We start from the raw sequence: 19,947 nt of genomic DNA on the forward strand, positions 1-19,947 counted from the left end.
TGAGTTTCACACAGACCGACACGCTCAATCTGTCTTTCTCTCATTACTGTTTTGAAGGCCTGAAAAACTTTTAGTTAGTTCGTTGTAAGTGCCCCTAAAACCCCGTCCACTTCTCTCTTTTCACCGCCTCCTAAGCCCCCTCAAGTCCTGCTCCTCATATAATGTGTTGTTGCAAAAAATCCCAACTGATTGTTGGAAAATCTGACGCTCATACCCCCCCACCCCCAGTCCTATTAGCCAAGCTCCGTCTGTGAAGCCAAGGTTGGGATAGTTTGTAAAGAAACAACTGTTTAATATTATTTCTTCATATTTATATATGTAAAGTAATATTGACGATGAATTTTCAGAAAGCACACAAAAAAACACTAAAAAATGGAAATGCAGTGGTAAATCAGGCCATTTGAATTGCACGCTAAATATTGTTCACTGTCACGAAATGGTCCAGCGCACCAGGGTCCTCCTAAAAGATAAACATATGTAAAGAATCAGATCACTGTTTAAACGATTAGGTGCTTCGAGACAATTGTACATTTTACAAACATATCCGGTTTGTGATCGCTGAGCAATAGTGAACATGTTATAAAGTGGGGACTCCAATGGACCTGCTTGTTCACTTCTCTGGTGATTGCACACCTTATCTGATGATTGCATGCCTTGGCCTCTCATCGACTAACCATGCACAAAAAGACGAGTATAGGCAAGAAATCCTGTGCACAGATCGGTATAATGAGGCAATAATAATGATGTGGCACAACCTTATTCATTTAGGTGCCAGATAAAGAGTGTGTGAGCCCACTAGCAAAAGAGAGCACACTCGGGGTTTACAGCCATCTTCTCAGTCTGATAAGCATGTGGGCCAAGTATGTGATGGACGTCTGCACAATTGGCACAGTTAGCGGACCTATAAAAATAACAAACATATAAACGAATAACAGACACTATTTAGCTCAATAGTACTTGCTGCAGCCTTGACGGAGCTCTCTGTGGGGTTAAGGGACCTTCTGTGTGCTTTATTTCTGCCTGTAGATTTCATTGGCTGGCGTCCGATTTCCATGCAGGCAAGTTGGCAACCGAGCAGGAGCTTCGACAGGGCTTTTACCTGTAAGGCAGTAAAAACGATTTTAGTTCCATGTTTCTAAAAGCATCACAGCAGGTCTATATGAATCTGGTGTTCCAGTTTATATGCACATGTTATGGCAGTTGGGTAGCAGGTCACTGCCAGTAAGAATTAGTGCATACCTTCATTTTGTGAATCCACCCAGCAACGTTAGGACAAGGTTTTTCTCCAAAGATTACATTCTGGAAAAGGCACCTATATTGCCAGAAAGCACTGTGGTGGCCAGTGCCTATTAGTCATTAGCCATGTGCAATTTTCAGGGTCTTGAGCCTGTCTTAAACATTGTATGTTTCCCTGAAGCAAGATCTGAAGACAAAGGAAGCTGGTGGGAGTGGACTATCCTGGTAGTTGCTCTGTGGGCAGCAGCCATCCTCCAGTTTCTACTCTCTCTTTTGTACCAAATAGTGGTTTACTTTCATCTGAGGATAAATTTAATGACAGATGTGCCAAAGGTAATCAAACTTTTTTCTCTGTACACATTCACTATGGATTTTTGTAAAACATGTAGGTTATGTTTAAGAATAACCAGCTTCATCGACCCCCTTCACTGTAGGGAACAGGCCATTCACATTCTCCTCAATACCTCCCCAATGCGGAGGATATGAATGTCTCATCCTCACACTGAAGGTAGAAAATCTTTCTGATGCTTGTACCAAGCAAATTTTCCAATTGTAAAAGCAAACCTATGCTGTGAGGGAAAAGCTTCCCTCACAGCCTGAGGTCTTCGTTTTGGAGATCATTGTGAATTGCAGTTTGACTGACACCACAGCTCATGATGGTGAAAGTGGGTGGATCCTTTAGGTTCTGGCTGTTTTCACTGTGATCGGTGCCCAGGGGCATATCTCTGCCCGTTGAGCACCATGGAGATGAACCAGTACTGATTGAAAAGAAACCATTAGAAATTGGGTTTCTGGCTGGCCAGGGTATGCACCTAAGCCAGGCAGAACTCTCCACTCTAGTCAGGGTAACAGAGCTACACATCCAAGATAACCCCTGCTCGCCCCATTGGTAGCTTGTCCAGAGAAGCCAGGCTTATCCTAGAGGCAATTTGTAAAGCGTTTGCGCAACACACCTACCCACCAGTGACATTATATTTCATAACACAGTGATTACCTTGCCTACTAGGCCATTGTCAAACATTATGAGGAGTGGAATAAGAGAAACACTGATACATTGCCACCATCTTAAATCAGTATTATTGTGCACATTCTGTAGTCTTTGAACTAGTGCTCGTTATCCTGCCAGTGCAAGAATAAAGCCTACACACCTCTCTAATCAAGGCCCAAAATACAGCAGTTAGACTGAAGAACATATAAAGGTTACTAAAACATCAAAAAAGAAACACTAACTGTGCATATGATTCCACCCCGAGATACAACTCGTTATCCTGATCAACATAAGGAACACAAACAAAATACATCCATATCAGAGCGTGGAATGCAGCAAGTAATGAAGAAAGTACTGGAATCATCAACTTCCACCCCCAACACAAAGGCCACAGAGCATCTGCACTCCTTTTTGAGGTTATATGGTAAATAAAACCCAAAACAATGGGCACAGGAAATGTTCTAATTAAACATCGTCAATACGGTAATTTCCAATACACACTGGCTGCCTGTGTGTAGATTCACCCCAAAATGCAGGACAAAAGGCGCCCCAGCCCAGCACATTAAGTAAGTGAGGTGGGGGAAAACACAGTGATGTCAGCCTCACTGGGCCCTCTGGAGAGCCATAGCATTCTCTATCCCTCTGCTCGATTCTGCGGGGGTGCGAGGATTCCTTGTGGCCCAGCAATACGCCCGCATCGGAGACATAGACGGCTCCTCAGCTCATGCCCACACTGCTTCCTCTGTCTGCAACAAAGAGCCTCAGACCACGCTGCTCTCTTGAGGGAAAAATGGCTCCCAACATGGAGGTCTGCTAAACAGGGGTTATTCCCAAGCCAAACGTGCTGGATTCAACAGGACGCAGAGGTTCTACACCTCAGCTGGCTGGTCCCTGGCTGGCAAGGGTCTTTACACAGCACCAAACCCCTAGGGGAGAACCACAGTGCGCTTCCTGTCCTTGCATAGAAGAAACCACAAGCACCGTTGGAAACAGAAAGGCTGCATGGCTTCTCTGGCACCACAGCCCTCAACCCACGCTGATGGCTGACATACGGAGGACGGAGACGACTGAGGCCATTCTCCATGCACTTGTTGAAGGTGACTAGCGATGACAGACTCAGAGTCCCACTGCCATTTCTGGGCAGTCACTGGTCCCAGAACACTGGGGAGCATGAGGCACATGCAGGCAGCAGATCAGCATACTAGGCTTAGCAAAGTGTCAGAGTCTCCAGCAGCCAAACAGCTCAGCCCAAATAGTCCATGTGGGGATCACTTCTGGCAGCACAGCAGTACTCTGGTGCAGCATGTAGAGCCAGCAGTGTCTGGTTACAGGTCCCACCAGTGATGAAACATATGGGGTCACAGCCCCTGTACTTATACTCAAATTGTCTTTGCTCTAGGGGGAACTTCAAAAGAACCTTAGAAGTCTGCAACATCCCCTTTTGACCCCAGCCCTGGATCCATACATTAGTAGGGTCAAAGATGCCCTTTGTGTGAGAGCCGAAAACAGCCTATTCAAGTGTAAAGTGTGAATGACACTCCCTCTCTCCCAGCCCAGGAAGACTATCAGTATGTAGATGAATGCACATGTAACCCTGTCACACCTAATCATCCCTGTTGGATGGCTGTCTGGAGAGTATGCACAAATTGGAGCTGTCAGTCTGTCCTAGACGTGGATTGGAGTGAGACTGCAAAGTGCAAGAGTCATACGCACAGTGAAATGACTGCTTTCTAAAAGTGGCATTTCTACAATAGTAATGATAAATCCACCTACACGAATAAGCAGGATTTCTCGCTACCATTCCAAACATGCCCATGCTACTCCTAACAGATCAGAAATTACCACTTTGACATATATAAGGGAATGCCTAATGTGAACATATGAGAGGACCAGCACTCACAGTAGTGAAAAACTAAATAGGCTGTTTGTCACTACTAGGACATATAACACATAGGACATAAAAATATACACAGCACCCTAACCACAGGGCTATTGAGGGCCTCCCCTAGGAGTGACTCAGGTGTAGTAAAAAGACAGTTTAGGCCTTTGCAATTAGTTTGACTTGCCAAATCAATGTGGTAGTAAACTGTGCACACAGGAACTACAGTGGTAGATCTGAGACATGTTCGAAGGGCTACTTCTGCGGGTGGGGCAATCTGTGCTGCAGGCCCACTAGTAGCATTTCATTTACAGGCCCTTGGTATATGGTATACCACTTTATAAAGGACTTACAGGTAAATAAAATAAGGCATACAGGCGCATGCCAATTCTAAAAAGTTTTAGAGGAGAGAGCACATGCACTTTAGCACTCATTAGCAGTGGTAAAGTTCCCAGAGTACTAAAGCTCACAAAAAGAGGGTCAGAAAAATAGGAGGGGAAAGGAAAAATGTTTGGAGATAACTCTACAGAAAGGGCAATTTCCAACAGGGAGAACCTCCTTTTTCCAACTGTATCTCTATCTAGTGCATCCCTGGTTGGAGATCCCTGCAGGAGAGCGATCAGAAGCAGGGATTGACCCACCAGGGATGGCTTCAAGGGGAGGAGTGGCCCCTAAGTCATGGGCAATTGTTCAACATGAGTGAGCGAGACTGACGTCTTTCTACATCCCTGGGTTGGATGATTGATGGATTCCCCACCTTCCCCCTTTCCTGGGGAGGTCAGAAAGCCCACTAGACAGGCTAGGATATTTTAATGTACATAAGAAAAAGCATAAGGGGCCAACCTGTTGAGTGACTGAGCAGTGTTACTACCTCAAAAAAACATCAAAAGTTTTACCCCCATCTATCCTCCCTAGAGGATTGCAGGCATAAAGCCTAATAGACATCAGGCTGTTAATATTTATGTAAAAAATAGGATATGTGGCAGCCTATCCTGTAATTGGGCCATAGTCTCTGACCCCTAAAGCCCAAATTGTACTCGTGCAGCCTTGGGTGAGGATTGAGGTATTGGCCCCCAATTTGCCTGTACAGGGGCAGAAAGCCCACTTGATGCTAGGGCTGTTTTTTTATTTTATTAAGTGGGGTAAGGTTGGCCTGTCTTCTCATTGGGCCATTCTCCCAACCCGTAGAGATTGAAATGTCCTTCTGCTCCCCCAAAAGGGCAGACTCGGAGATATATCCCAGTTTGGTTCTGGGGAGGAATCTTCATTGAATGCCGGAATTAGATTTTTGTTTTAAAAAATGGTGTGCGGGCAAGTCCATCCTGGCGCTGGACTGTCTGGTACCTGGGGGGTCAGGATTGAAGTGCAAAGGGTAGGTTCCACACACATTCTACCCCTGATGGTCATTTCTGACTATCTGGGGTGGGAAGATAGGAGGTAAAATACCCAGTCTCCTACCCCAGGTGGTCTAAAAAACACACTAACCAACTATGGACAACCGTGGGAAAAGGAATGTGATGGGGTACTGGACTTTCTGGTGCCTGGGGCTAAGGGTTAACGTACAGTGCCAGAACTGGCAAGCACTACACTCATTCTATTCCTCACTTATTTTCCTGATGGTCAGGTGGTTGACTAACCCCCCCCCAGGGATAAGCAGATAGGTGGTAAACTACCCAATCTACCAGCACATGGGAGTCTGAAAGCACACTAGCCTACTAGGGGAAAAACATAAGGAAAGGAGTCATTGGGGCACTGAACCATCGTGGCACCGTGTCCCAGTATCAGACAGTATTTCTGCCCTATGAGAGAATCAGATTGGAGAGGGTTTAACCATGCTCTACCAGCCAACATGTCAAAACTATGTCTAAAGAAATTACATTTTTGTATTATGTGCCTTGGCTGCATTATTTGGACTCTGCGCCGGCGAGCAATCGGGTAACCCTATCAATCCTGGGCATTCCTGAAACATAGAGACCCCGGGGAATCCAGAATGGCATATATCCTATCATGTGTTCTTAACCAGAGTCTCCAACAAATGTAAAAAATGGGCAGTATCAGCCTGTTCAGTCTGGCATCGAGTGGATGAATCCTTTGTTGCCTTGTATATATTGGGAAACCTATGTGAAGTTAGATGAACTTTATGTAGTAGATAAATTGAATGCACAATGGGTATATTCTGGGATTTAAACTAGTCTGTGTCGTTAAAGGAGTACCCTATTGCCCCCTCCCATTTATCTCTTAAGGTGTGCAACCTGTGCATTCTGATTTTCTTTTATGTAACCAGGTGAGTCAGCCAAAGCCTGTGGTGTGCACTGTTTGTAAGATGGTATTTAGCTCTGATTGAGCCTGTTGGACTTTCCACTGCCTTTTTGATGCTGCACAAATACTATCATATCACAGGAAGATGCTTCCATTTAGTTAGTTCTCCTCAATTATATCTTGGGAACTAGCTACAGTGTCCTCTGAGAAAAGGTCTCCCACTGGAATCACATCTGCCTCGGAACAGGATTTGAGTTCCATAGATCGGAGGGCACCACCTGAAGCTTGAAGATTCTGTAGTGTATTGCCGGGATATAGAGGTAGATATTTGTACATATATGATACAACATTTCAATCTAACTAGGGCTTTGGTGATTTAGAAAGTCAGTTTGTCTGCCATTGTAGTGTGCAGTAACAGTTATGTGTAAAGAGCCCCATCCTGCAATTGTGTTCGGGAGAAAACTTCTTCCTGCAGGTTGCAACTCTCCAACTAGTACGCACCTTCTGCAGCTGTGCTGCAAGATAATAAAGAAATAAGTCTGGTGCCCCTATCCCACCACCGGAGGTTGGGTGTTTTATCTTGTGACTCTTGACCTTTCCATGCACCAGAATTACATTACTAAAATAATCCAATTCTGGTAAGACCTTGGTGGGGAAGGAGTTGGCTCAAGAGATTAGTGAGATAAAATAACAGCAGAGACAGCAATATCATTTTAACCAGAGCTGCCCGGCTAATTTAAATAGACCTCTCTGCTCCCAGGGAGGGTAGAAACGGCCTAATTAAAAATTCCCCCAACACCCCCATGCCGGGGAGCGACCTTTGTTCAAGGGGACGCTCCCTTAATGCCAATTTCACAAAGAAAACAAAACACCACACAAATCCCTGGTGTCTAGTGGGCATTAATGCTCAAAGAGACATGAATGGAAAGAAAAGGCTTTTCCTTTCCTTTCATGTCTCTGTGCCACCCCCAGGACTGGAAGAGAAATGCAAAGCATTTCTCTCGGATCACGCTGGAAGTCATGCTTACAGCGCGGTAGGGGCGGCCTCTAATGAGGTCAGCGCGCGATTGTGCGCTGACATCATCAGATGTCACTGGGGGGGCAGGGGTGGAAGGGGAAATGATTCCCCTTCCATCACTGCCCATGGGAGGGTGGAAAGAGGCTCATGGGGGGAGCGCATGAGCCAGTCCATGGACGTAACGGTTACATCCTTGGCACCTCAGCTCCAAAGCCAAGAACATAACCGTTACGTCCATGGCGGGGAAGGGGTTAAGCTAGGCCTTAAAGTTTGTCTATAACTTCAGTTCATAGGACCGGGGATCCCCTTCAATAAATCATAATGACAAAGGTTGTTGGAGCTTTTCATCGCTGTCCTCCAGGAAACCACTGAGGACAGTATAATTAAAGCAGGAGTGTCCTAGGAGACGGGGTCACCAACCATCATCTATAAGAATTATAGAAACACAGTAAATGATATATGCAACAAAAGAGAATGGCAGCAGCAAACATAATGAACAGAATTCATGTATTATTCACAAGGCTCATTACTTGCAGCCTTAAAGTAGCATTAAATTGATAGTTTCAGCGATCAAAATAGTTTTCCAGCTCTTTGAGGAGAGACTAACAGTATCCAGTGTATCAAGAGCATGGAGTCTGAGGTGGATAATCTTTCATCTGATCCCTCATTAGAGGGATAACTTAGGCTGAATCAAGAGCAGCTCTGCAGCCCTCTCTGACCTACTCATCTGATGGGGTCATCCCGACAGGCCCCCACCTGGTGCTCTTCATTGGGCCCATTCATGGGCATCTCCCCTCCTAAATGAAGGAAATGTAGGCATTTCTCTGTGAGTTGGCATTGTCATCCTGAAACTGATCAAGCCAAGTCCAAGCTTCTGTGGGGACCATGAAGAGGTGTGTGCACCCTGGTTGCTACTATTCTCATGCGGACTGGGGAAAGCAGTGCATATTTGATGTTGAGTACTCAGAGCCTCTTTTTTTACTCCCATGAACGAGGCCTTTTGGCATTGTATTGCCAAAGTGAAATCTGGAAAGATCATCACTCTGACAGAGCCCAACATCAATGGACCTTTAAGTTTAGATTTCTGTAGGATGCGGTCTTGGTCCCAATAATTTTTTTTTGTTGCAATAATGGGTCTAGGAGGGGCACTGGGGTGGAGAGGGAGCTTCTGGACAGAACCCTATGTACTGCTCTACCATAAACATGTGGGATAATCCCTGCAGTGATATTTCATTTTGGAGCCAGTTTGTGATGTAGTGGGTTATGTCCACGCCCTCTGTGTCTTCTGGCAAGCCTACTATGCTGAGATTATTTCATCTCACTCGCCCTTCCGCATCTTCTGCTCAACAATCAAGGAAACAGATGCGGTCCATCAATTTGTGCAAATCTTTCACCACCTTGTTAGTGCAGGGTTGAAGTTCTTTAAGAGTGACCGTGTTCTGATGAACTATTAACTTCGATCTATGCTGATCTTTACAGAAGAGACCAAGGTCTAGGGCCATGGTACCAATTTTAATTTATAGCACTATTATGTTGTCACTAATTGCTACCATTATCGAGCCTAATTCATCAGTCTCTTTAGCAGCGGTGTCCGGGGTGAGGTTCGATGACTCTGTGACCTGGGATGAGCCCTCCATAGCCTTGATTTTCTCCATTGTTTTGTCTTGCAGGGCCACTGAAATTGTCACCCAGTTTCTGCCCATTGCTTGAAAAATCAATTGGCCAAGAAATATGCCCAGGCTTTTGGGTGTGCTCCTGTGAGAGATGTCCAATGCCCTGGGAGGAAGCTGCCATCTAACACTCCTCAAACAAGTTCTCATGTGTGGGGCTAGCTTGAGCAGCTGTCACATGGGTTTCAAAGAGAGGCTAGAAGGCAGAGTCCAGGCCCCTGTTGTGGTTGGGCTCTGCAAATTCTTTTAAGGATATGACACTAAATGAACTAGGAAGTGAGAAAACAGATTCACCCCTCAGGGGAGATGACCGCCACTTAAGGAGCTATTACAGTGCAGTCACATACTGGACCGGTTTTCCATTGAAGTTATTGTCCTCATCACGCAGGTCAGCCATTAACAGTCACTCATGGAGAAAGCTGCAAATGGTGGGAAGAAGCCGTGAACAAGGACAAGCATTCCACAATGCAGTCCATTGTAATATAAAATTAATATACAGACTCACAGTCAGTCCCCACAACTTGCTGGTCTTTTAGCAGTCCCCTGTGGTCCCCCACTCACCAGAGTCTTGCAGGTGTATTAAACAGAGGGAGGGTTCTCGCTGATGCCGCCTGGGGGCTGCACTTCTACTGCTGTACTCGCTGGACCAAGGGCCCAGCATCTGACACCATTGACCCTGGGGCTTGGAGGAGGCCCAGGACCTCTGGATCCAGAGAGGCAGGGCCGAGTGAGGCAGTGCCAGACAACACCTCAAAGGTGTGAGGAAGGAAGGCCTCCCCCTATTTAACAGCCTTAACATCTTTACATGGCTGATCAGGGCAGGGCCTAACACCTGGCTCCTCACAGCATCATTCATGCAGGTGGGAAAGGAGCATTCCAACTCAATGCAGTGCAAGGTTCTTCACCTGATCTGACCTTTATTGTGCTGGTTTCTCAGGATCCTGGCAAGGATCTGCGGAATTATTGAGCTAGGTAGTGGGTCTGTAGACAAGCACGTCCTCCATAGTTATCTGCTACCCACACTCCAAAAGTCAGTATTAAACATTTGGAAAAAACAACACTGCTTTGCAATGAAAGAGAGTTGGACAAATTAATCAGAGTGACAAGGTGCAGTGTCTGTCTTTTATAAGTTGTCTCATTGCACGTTCAGCAGCAGTGGTGGGTGCCAGAACAAATACATTTGGGGCATGGTCCCCCTCCACCCTTCCCCTTCCTCTAGAAATGCCACTGCTTTTTCCACAGCACTGCAAGTTGGTAGAAGCAAAAAACAAAACCTGTAGTTAAAATAATGATTTTTTTTAACTCTGCTTGTTCCTGTGAACTGGGAAGAGTGCAATATTAACATTCCAAACCATTTTTTGATCCCATTCTTACAAAATACATAGGTTAAAAATGGGGTCTCAAGTTGGCAGTCGGTTTCCACCCTGTCCAAGTAGGGACCCTCACTCTAGTCAGGATAAGGGAGATACCCCTCAGATAAACCCTGCTTACCACTTTGGTAGCTTGGCACGAGCCGTCAGGCTTATCTCAGAAGCAATGTGTAATGCATTTGCAAATAACACACAGTAATAAGAGAAAACACTACAAAAGAACACACCGGTTTTAGAAAAGTAGCCAATATTTATTTATATAAAACAAAACCAAATGCGATAAAAATCCAACATACAGGAAAAAAGATATGAATTCTGCAAAAGTTACTTAAAAAGACAGTGCCTTAAAGTCGATAGCTCCAACTGGGGCTAGCACGGCTTCATGATCAACAAAACCAACAGTTCAGGCTGGCTGTGGCATCACGGGCCAGCTACAGGTTCTGGAAGACCCGCAAACATTACCTTTGGAATTGCAGGGCGTTGTGATCCTCGTAATGAGATCTGGAAAGTAGCATTGCTGCCGTTGCGGTGTTGGTTCCAGAGGTTGGTGCGGGGTCATCAGGCCCTTGAAGTCACACGTGTTGCGGATCGAACTCAGGGAGGATGAAGTCAAGAGCACTGGCATGGATGGCGTCAGGCCGCATTGTTGTTGGTAGGCCCAAGTCTGCAGTGCGGGACGGGCTCAGGGCAGCGCCACGGGTCGCGGTGCAGACAAGGATGCCTGGTGATGACACTGGAGTCGATGGTGCTGACGTCGGTGGACCGGGGCTGTGGTGCAGGACGGGTTGGTGTGGGATGGGATGGTACTTTGTGTACCTCACAAGAGGTGTCCACAGGCCACTGTGCAGGCAGCGGCACTGGTGTCAGCAGGAGCGGCATCAACGGGGATGCCCAGGCTGCGGTGTGAGCTAGGTGATACCAGAGTGTGGGGCCCACAGGTCACAGTACAAGCAGTGGCTCTGTGGTGGAGCCAGAGGGCAGCGTCGTTGAGACCAGGGTTGCGGTGTGAAGTGGGGCGGTGCGACTCCGTGCGACGTCAGCAGGTCACAATGGCCTCATTGGCAGCATCGCAGTGTTTTATCTTCTTAAACAGCACAGAACATACAGTTCCCAGTGCTGTAGGCAGATGAAACTGAAGTCTTTGATATCCCAGAGACTTCCAACAGGAAGCAAACTCTACTCCAAGCCCTTGGAGAACTTTCTCAAGCAGGATACACAGAAAAGTTCGCCCTTTACTTTCTTTTAAGGCAAAAGCAGCAACTGCAGGCCAACCCAGAAAAGCAACACAGCAAAGGGGCAGTACTCCTCCTCCAGCTCTTCAGCTCTTCTCCTTAGCAGAGGTTCCTCTTGATCCAGAAAGATTCTAAATGTCTGGGGTTTTGGGTCCACTACTTAAACTCCTTTGTGCCTTTGAAGTAGACATGCTTCAAAGGAAAGTCTCTGTTGTTCTGTCTTGTCCAGGCCTCACCCCAGAAACACTCCAGGGGGTCAGAGACTGCATTGTGTGAGGCAGCTGCAGCCCTTTCAAGTATAAGTGACCACTCCTCCCTCCACTCTATCCCAGATGGCTCATCAGGATATGCAGGCTACACCACAGCTCCCTTTGTGTCACTGTATAGAGGGAATTCACAACAGCCCAACTGTCAGTCTGACCGAGACATGGAATACACAAGCAGGCAGAGGCAGAGAATGGTTCAAGCAAGAAAATGCCCACTTTCTAAAAGTGGCATTTTCAAGCTAACAATCTAAAAACCAACTTCACTAAAAGATGTTTTTTTAAATTGTGAGTTAAGGGACCCCAAACTCCATATTTCTATCTGCTCTCAAAGGGAAACTGAACTTTAAGGATATTTAAGGTAGCCCCCATGTTAACCTGTGAGAGAGAGAGGCCTTGCAACAGTGAAACCCGAATTTGGCAGTATTTCACTGTTAGGACATGCAAAACACATCAATAGATGTCCCACCTTTAACATACACTGCACCCTGCCCATGGGGCTACCTAGGGCCTATCTTAGGGGTAACATATATGTATTAAAAGGGAAGGTTTGGTCCTGGCAAGTGGATACACTTGCCAGGTCGAATTGGCAGTTTACAACTGCACACACAGACACTGCAGTGGCAGATCTGAGACATGTTTACAGGGCTACCCATGTGGGTGGTACAATCAGTGCTGCAGGCCCACTAGTAGCATTTGATTTAAAGGCCCTGGACACCTCTGGCGCACTTTACTAGGGACTTACCGGTAAATCAAATATGCCAATCATGAATAACCCAATCACCAATAACATTTACATAGGGAGCACTTGCACTTTAGCACTGTTCAGCAGTGGTAAAGTGCTCAGAGACAATAAACCAGCAAAAACAGAGTCCGGTATACCATGAAAACAAGAGGTCAGAAGGCAAAATGACAGGCGAGACATGCCAAAAAGCTGCCATGTCTAACAACGTACTTTCTTTCAAAGCATGTTTCACATTTTTCCAAAACAAATCCCAAATGTTGCTACATTTTGGCTATTTTCTCAGTTCCTCTAGGGGACTACCCAAAGTGTGGGGACCAAAGGGTATAGATTTGGCTTGGATACCTTTGTGAAAAATGTTATGAAGGTTTAAATACAAACGGTCCCAAAAATCAAAAAAGTCTCAGCAATAGGTGGGCTAAAGAAAGCCTTGCAGGGACTCGGTTTGACCTATGTCACAGGACTTCAAGCAGACAGAGCTTCGTCACTGGGCAAAGTTACTGTGCTTCAGAATACCATATATGCTTCAATCAACTCACCCAGTAACCCCTTGTTTTTGCAGGTCTTCTAGGATGATTCTGCACTTCCAAGGTTGGCACCGGAGCAAAGGATGTCTCAACCTACTGACCAGAAAGGAACAGTTGACTTCCCTGAATAATATGTCGAAAAGAAAAAGTCTTAGTGTTGATGGAAGGTTGAAAGTATGTGTGGATTCTCTGGGTGAGGCTGGATTCCAGATTCAGTGAGAGAAATGTTCATTTATAATGGTACCCAAACTGAGTAAAGATCTGACCAAGGACCCGAAAACTATGCCTTATTTCGTCTGATGGCTATGATGACCGTAGAGACACTGATTTTGAATGAAGCAATAGTGAAAGATTTGTTAGCCATTGCGTTCAATTTAATACACCTGGTCCAGTCTATATTAATTCTGGACCAAAACACTATTCAGTCATTATGAACTTTCCCACTCCCACATACAGTATTACCTGAATCAGCTGGAGAGGGGATATACAATAGCACTGCTCAACAGAGAGAAGGCATGTAATATAGTAGCCTCAGATTTCATGTTTCAGACTCTAAAAAGATTTACTAATATGTTAAATTAGATTAAACTGTTACATTCTAGACACATGTCAAAACAGGGAATATAAATCTGAAAGGCAGACACCGGGACGCAATGCACATAAGGTTTTCCCACTATAACTACGTTTACATTGTGTAGTCATTGAGACCCTGGACAATGCGTTGAGAAAGGGCACAGTACACTGAGGAACTTCAACAGCAGAAACAGTGAATACTGTGCCACTTTATGCTGATGACATGTTATTAAACCTTAAAATACTGGCACTGTCGCCCCCTTTTATGCGTGGTGGTCCTAAGTGAATTCAGAGCACTTGCCAGATTTAACATGAGCTCACCACCTATCCCTATTCTGAGAGATGGCAAACAGATTAATCGTATCTCTTTCAAATGTGGGCCTCACGTGCTGAAAGGAAGGTCTAAAATACCTGGTCATACAGCTAGAGCATGGTGCAGACAACTATAGAGAACTGCACCTGATTTGAGTAATATCAAGGATAAGAGAATCTACATATTTCTGGTTGAGTCTACCCCTCTACGTAGTAGGCAGGGTGGGGTTACAAAGTTAGTGGCGCTGCTCTACTGTTTCTATGTTTTCAGACTTTTGCTTAATACCTAGAAGGAGATTCTGAGAACTAAACAGTTCAGTCTCACTGATATGGGTGAGTGCACGATCTAGGATGAAGCTGGCAATATTTCTGAAACAGAAGAGTGCGCTGGTGTTGATGGACTTAGAACATTATTATCTTGCATTCCAACTGCATTACCCCCAGAGTGGCTAAATGATGCATTTAAAAATAATGCCAGATTTATCAAACTTTCACGCAGCGAAAAGCAGCAAAACTTCTTCCTGCGCTGCGTGAAAGAGGGAGGTCAAGAATATGCCATATCTATAAAGATATGGTGCATTCCTGTCCTCTGCCTGTGATGGCATACAAATAGCAGCCTTCCTGCACCAAAATAATCCTTAGAGGCCTATGTCTCTTGATAATTGTGCTGCAGAATGCAGTACACTTAGAAAGAGGAAGCAACAAGGAGAAATACAGATATTTTAACTCGCTATGACTCTAAGGAGAAGGCATTCCCAAGCCTACCAGTGTTGGTAAATCTGGGAACCCCTCAGAATACATGGGAGGATGCATTATAACACTCATGCTCTCCCACCGCGTAGAGTAGCTCAAGGCTGGTTTGCACTGCTGTGTGTTACTCTAGATTTGCCAAGCCATGCAGGTCCACACAGTTTTATTTGTTAATAAAAAAAATATTGTATTCAAAAATTATATTTTTGATTTTAAATTGGAAACAAATAACTTTGTAAGTATATCAAACATCAAAGACTAAAATACTCTATATCTCTCCCTCTCACTTTCTTTCTCTCTCTCTTTTAATCAATTCTCCCACTCACACACTCACTCAGGCACTTACGCATTCAGTCACAGTCCCACTCAGACATTCATGGACCCATTCACAGACCCACTCAGACCCTCATTCACTCACTCAGAGCCCCAGTCAATCCCTCACCCACCCACTCAGACATCTCACACCCAATCACTGACCCAAGCACATACTGATGCACCCACTAAAACACTGATGTATGCATCACACATACGAACAGACACTCTGACAACACCACCATATCCAATAGAAATGTCCCAACCCTGCTTCAGTTTAGGAATGTGACTAAGCCCCCCTTCTTTAACCCTTTCGCTGCTAGGCCTTCCACCCCCTCCTCTGAGCCCTGTTTTTGCAATTTGGGGGTAATTTGTGCTTAGGCCTCCATAAATGTTTGTACCCGTAAGGTATCCATGCCAAATGTGTGTCCTTTTTTTCCAACATACGGGGGATTCTAAAGGTGCTCAGGGTTTGTGGATTCCCCTGGAGGGGACTGAAAAATATGATGTCATATGAGATGTCATCAGTAAGTCACTGACCATGTCATGAGTGATGTCATATGTGAGGTCATGAGCAGTGCATTACCGGAGCGACAGTTATAGTTAGCTGAGGTACCTATAACTGCTGAATTTCTATGGTTTTGAATAAGTAAATTCAGAACCAAACTATTACGTCCATGTAACCTTTGTTTTTTCAGTGAATTTCTAAGTTTTTTTAATTCTATTTCCTAACTATACCATCCCTCTAACCTTTGTTTTTTCAGTGAATACATATAGATATATTGTTTTACAGATGCTATCTTCTTAACCAAGCCTTTCTGAAACCCACATGCAGAGTCTTGCACTTTCGAACAGACACATTGGCCCTCATTATGACTTTAGCGTTTAGCTGACCGCCACGCTGGCGATGGCAGCATAACCGCCGCCACACTGGCGGTGACGACCACCATAATATGACCACGCCGGTGATCCCACCCATATATAGCCAATGGACCAGTTATACCGTCAGTGCAGTCTGGCCACAGACCACGGCGGTTGCCATCTCATGCCCGGAGGAATACCATTCACCGCCCACCATGTTATGACATAGCAGACCGCCAGGATTTCTGGGGCGGGACCACCGCCACGAAAAGTCTGGCAGAAACAATCCATATAAAAGGAGACACTCACTTCCAGGGACACAAAGGAGTCCGCTGCCGCCATAGAACCCGAACTGTAAGTCCTGCTGATGCTGTACCACGCAATGGGAGTCCAGGTGCAGCCACGCCGACAAAGATGATGATAGTGAGTACAGCCACCTAGCACAAAAGGGAGGGAGGGGAGAGTGACACACCCACATGCACAAAACACACTATACATACATACCACACACGGAGAGCAATCTGCTAAAAAATACAATATCCACATAAGCTATAAGAAAAGAAAGTTTGGACAAACACTTGTGAGGCAACCACTGTATTCAGCCGGGAACATCGCCTTCAACAATACTGCACCTACAACAATACATAACAGGTAAACAAAGGGCCATTGGCCAGTCGAAAACTGTCCATGCCACTACATAGGGCAACGTGAGAGGATCAGCTTGACTCCTGATAGACATATCAATGTTGGAGGCAGGCATCTCAGGGGGCAGGGTGTTGGGGGGGTGGAAGTGGCTTTGACTTGGAAAGAGGGCCCTTGGACTTGAGGTTTGGAGGGGGTATGCTTTTGCTCCTCTGTTTGTGGGAGGGGGAGTGGGCCTGGAGCGGGTGTGGGACTGGCTTCCTTGTGTCCTGGATTGGAAGCCTTCTTAACGGGGGTGGGCCTTTTGAAACACTAGGGGGGCCATAGGAGGACTGTAAGCTGGCGGGACTTGACTGGGGGAGCGGGACCTTTCCTTTAACAACAACATGGAGTGGGTCAGAGGGAGGGAAAAGGTCAAGGTGGGCAAGGAAAAGTTTTTTTAGGTACGGGGGGGTCGGGCTGTGGGAGGAGGTTTCGGAGTGGAGGTAGAGGGAGTGGTCGTAAGACATGTAGGTGTGCTGGCATAGGTTGCAGGTGCATGCAAAGTACACATTTGTGAGGTGGAGGACTGTTGAGTGTTTGAGAGGGAGCGTTTATGTGTTTTTGGAGGAGGGTAGGAAGAGAGGGAGGGAGAGGAAAAACAGGTCATGTGCATGTATGTTGGGGTGGTGTCTGCAAGTGAGGTGGGTGTGCTGCATGTGATTATGATGGTGGTGGTGGTGGTGGTGAGTGCACATATGGTGAATGGGGTGCTAGTCTGCATGTCTGCTGTTGTGGTGACTGTGGACAAGGCTGAACAGGTGGCAGGATCTGGGACTGAGAATGAAGTGCTTGCAGGTGTGAATGCTGATGTGACTGTGTGTGAGGAGATGGAGGGGAGGCAGTGGCTGTTGTTGTGTGTGCTTCTGTGTGTTGGCTGTGTGTATGCTTGTGGTCTGATCTGTGGTGCTTGTGCTTATCTTTGCAAGTTCTGTCTGTTGACTTGGGTACATGCTTGTCTGATTGTGTGCTAGGGATGGGTGGGGGGAGAGGGCTCTGGGACTGGGTACAGATAGTTGGAGAGGGGGTGTAGGAACTAGGGACAGTGGCTGCCATCAAAGAGGAGGCCAGAGCCTGAAATGATTTCTGTAGGCCAGCCAAGCCAACGTGAATGCCCTCCAGGTAGGCATTGCATTGCTGCATCTGGGATGCCAGCCCCTGGATGGCATTCACTATGGTTGACTGCCCTACAGAGATGGATTTCACAAGGTCAACAGCCTCCTCAGTGAGGACAGCAGGACTGACTGGGGCAGTGGCTGAGGTGCCTGGCGCGAAGGAGACACCCACCCTCCTGGGTGAGCTGGCACAGGCAACTGAGTATGGGGCTACTTGAAGTGAGGTGCTAGAACATGGGGTCTGCCACCACCAGGGAGATCCCATCGGAGGAGGACTCAGAGTCAGTAGTATCAGCTTCTATCCGCCCTGTGGTGCTCCCCTCACCCTCCGACCCACTGGTCTCCTTGTCGTCGGTGGACACTGCCTCCTGGGTCCCGTGGGCTGCAGTTCCCCCACTCACTGGTGCCTGCTCCTTCGCCAGATGATGCTAATGCACACAAGGACAGAAGAAGAAAAGGAGGGAGGGTGGGGGAGAAAGAAAGGGAGCACAGGGTCAATTTCAGCAATAACAGAACATATGGCATACACATTATAATGACTCACTGGTAAGTAACACTATGCAGTGATAACCACAATACCACACAATTGCCTGGGATCAACAGCTATAAAGAACTCAGAAGAAACTACCATCTTCACACCTACTGTGACTCACTAATCCATGTCTGCCTGTTGACAAAGGCACAGCTACACTTACTCCATGATAGTGTCTGCACAACTTGCAATTGCCAGGTCACACCACGTAGACAGTGGACATCAGAGCATGACTCCAACAGTGGTGAGTCAGGATGTAGGCCCTTACTGAAGCAGAAATACCATCAAATAACTGATACTAATTGTGCATGACACTCACTATAGCAATGCAGACAATAGTAAAATACCTACAAGGGCATGCTGGGGCATACACTGATTATTACCTAGGCATCCAAAGACCATGCCAAGCATTAGGAAACAAATGTACACAGTGAGTACTCACCCCCTTGTAGCTGCTGTGCTGCCCTCAAGTGACCATCCATCTCTGGGTTGGCCACTGCCAGTATGCTGGCCATTAGCGGGGTCAGGGTCTGACGGGCACCCCTCTCTCATTGGGAGGACTTCCCCAGCTGGGCCTCCGCGGTCTTCCAGGCCCAGAGTCTCAGGTCCTCCTACCATTTTCTGCAGTGGGTGCTTCGCCGGCTATGGACCCCAGGGTCTGCACGTCCTTGAAGATGGCACACCACAACCCTTTCTTCCGATGGGCGCTGACCTGCATAGGAAACACAGACAGAACATTGACTACACACTACATACAGTTCCAGCAATTGACTACATACTACATTGATCCCACAATCATCATACACATCACTAGTACCTCTGTGTCGAAATTGGTTGCAGCAAACAACACTCCCTAAAGGGCACACTGCATGCACATACATCGATCAACATACAGCCATGTTGCATACAAAATACATAAAAGGTACTCACCTGTTGATCTGGAGGCAAAGGGAAGGTGTTGGAAATGGCCTTTCTGCAGGGTCACACTCAAACTTTTTGCCTTCCTCCTTCTCCTTTTCTGACCTAATTTGTGCTGGCTTTAGGACTCTGCGCACTCTACCACTTCTAATCAGTGCTAAAGTGCATATGCTCTCTCCCTAAAACATGGTGACATTGGCTCATACCCAATTGGCATATTTAATTTACTTGTAAATCCCTAGCAAAGTGCACTACATGTGCCCAGGGCCTGTAAATTAAATGCTACTAGTGGGCCTGCAGCACTGATTGTGCCACCCACCTCAGTAGCCCTTTAACCATGTCTCAGGCCTGCCATTGCAAGGCCTGTGTGTGCAGTTTCATTGTCACTTCGGCTTGGCATTTAAAACTCCCCTTTTTCTACATATACGTCACCCCAAAGGTAGGCCCTAGGTAACCCATAGGGCAGGGTGCTGTGTAGGTGAAAGGCAGGACATGTAGCTGTGTAGTTTATATGTCCTGGTAGTGTAAAACTCCTAAATTTGTTTTACACTGCTGTGAGGCCTGCTCCTTTCATAGGCTAACATTAGGGCTACCCTCATATACTGTTTGAGTGGTAGATTATGATCTGAAAGGAGTAACATGGTCATATTTAGTATGGCCAGAATGGTAATACAAAATCCTGCTGACTGGTGAAGTTGGATTCAATATT

Source organism: Pleurodeles waltl, chromosome 1_2 (genome assembly GCF_031143425.1).
Source record: "Pleurodeles waltl isolate 20211129_DDA chromosome 1_2, aPleWal1.hap1.20221129, whole genome shotgun sequence".
Classification (NCBI taxonomy): Eukaryota; Metazoa; Chordata; class Amphibia; order Caudata; family Salamandridae; genus Pleurodeles; species Pleurodeles waltl.